This window comes from Poecilia reticulata, chromosome 4 (assembly GCF_904066995.2).
Source record: "Poecilia reticulata chromosome 4, P_reticulata-male-v2, whole genome shotgun sequence".
Classification (NCBI taxonomy): Eukaryota; Metazoa; Chordata; class Actinopteri; order Cyprinodontiformes; family Poeciliidae; genus Poecilia; species Poecilia reticulata.
In genome coordinates this window covers 22,699,275-22,701,369 of record NC_088833.1, presented here as the reverse complement: position 1 = coordinate 22,701,369, position 2,095 = coordinate 22,699,275, and positions in this window count along the sequence as shown.

Genomic DNA, 2,095 nt, shown 5'->3' with positions numbered 1-2,095 from the left:
TGTTTGTCTGAAGGAAGCATTCATTACGAGATGTAAAGTACACCCTGGTCCAGTCCGACACAGAATCAACACCAAGTACACCTTCACAGCAGCTAACTTCACATGCTGGCTTTGGGAAAGTCGGAAGGAGCAGAAGGAACCGGATAAAACAATGAGAACATCTGAAGTCTAAAATGGGAAGGCCATAGACAAAATCTGCACCAGAAACTCAGTCGCTTTATGCAGTAAATAACAGTGTTTGTTAACAGAAGTAATCATACTCTCTTAACTTTTTCATATGTCTAGTTACAACAATAATTTTTTTATGTGACAGATCAACCTCAAAATGGTGAAGGAAAAAATAATTTGTGGTTCTCCTTTCTTTCACAAATAAAGATCAAAGAAGTATTTTATGTATTTATAATAATGTCCCGAACGCAATACTTTTCAGAAGCACCTTTCGCTGCAGTTTCAACCGCAGAAAACTTTGGTTTATGTATCAGTCAGCTTAATGCAGAGAGGCCTAAAAGTTTTTTTATTCTTATTAATTAAATCGTTCTGTCTTATTTTAAGCTTATTGAGTTTGGATGTGGAGCATCTGTGAATATCAGGAGTCGGGACTTATAGTGACTTTCTTCCTATCATTTTATATAGAGACCAGATTTTTTAGAGCACACAACTAACAGTTGAGATATGAGAAAATTATTCCACCTGAGCTGTGCAACTTTGCAGCTCCTCCAGAGGTACAATGGGCCTTTTAGTTATTTATCTGATTAAAGCTCTTGTCAGTGGAGTTGTGTCTACCTTGCTATTGCTGAGCCTAGGGACTCTGGGTTGGGCTCTCCAATCTCGGGGGACGAGGTCGCCGAGGTGGTCAAAAAGCTCCTCGGTGGCAGGGCCCCGGGGGTGGATGAGATCCGCCCGGAGTTCCTTAAGGCTCTGGATGTTGCAGGGTTGTGTTGGCTTACACGACTCTGCAATATTGCATGGACATTGGGGGCAGTTCCCCTGGATTGGCAGACTGGGGTGGTGGTCCCCCTGTTTAAAAAGGGGGACTGGAGGGTGTGCTCCAATTACAGGGGGATCACATTCTTAAGCCTCCCTGGTAAGGTCTATTCAGGGGTCCTGGAGAGGAGGGTCCGTCGGATAGTCGAACCTCGGATTCAGGAAGAGCAGTGTGGTTTTCGTCCTGGTCCTGGAACACTGGACCAGCTCTACACCCTCAGCGGGGTCCTGGAGGGTGCATGGGAGTTCGCCCAACCAGTCTACATGTGTTTTGTGGACTTGGAGAAGGCGTTCAACCGTGTCCCTCGGGAGGCTCTGTGGGGCGTTCTCCAGGAGTATGGGGTACTGGGCCCTTTCATACGGGCTGTCAGGTCCCTGTATGACCGGTGTCAGAGTCCGAGGCCATGGTCTTGAGCTGGAAAAGGGTAGAGTGCCTTCTCCGGGTCAGGGTGGGTCGTCCTGCCTCAAGTGGACGAGTTTAAGTATCTAGGGATCTTGTTCATGAATGAAAGAAGAAAGGAGCGGGAGATCGACAGGCGGATTGGGGCAGCGTCTACTGTCCGTCGTGGTGAAAAGAGAGCTGAGTCAAAAAGCGAAGCTCTCGATTTACCGGTCGATCTACGTTCCCACCCTCATCTATGGTCATGAGCTTTGGATCATGACCGAAAGAACCGAGATCACGGATACAAGCGGCCGAAATGGGTTTCTCCACAAGGTGGCTGGGCTCTCCCTTAGAGATAGGGTGAGAAGCTCGGTCATCCGGGAGGGACTCAGAGTAGAGCCGCTGCTCCTCCACGTCGAGAGGAGCCAGTTGAGGTGGCTTGGGCATCTGGTCAGGATGCCTCCTGGACACCTCCCTGGTGAGGTGTTCCGGGCAAGTCCCACCGGGAGGAGGCCTCTGGGAAGACCCAGTACACGCTGGAGGGACTATGTCTCTCGCCTTGGGGTTCCCCCGGAGGAGCTGGAAGAAGTGGCTGGGGAGAGGGAAGTCTGGGCCTCCCTTCTGAAGCTGCTGCCCCTGCGACCCGACCCCAGATAAGTGGAAGAAAATGGATGGATGGATGGATACAAACAGGTTGATTCCATCAATGGGGTGACCCCTGAAGGCAAC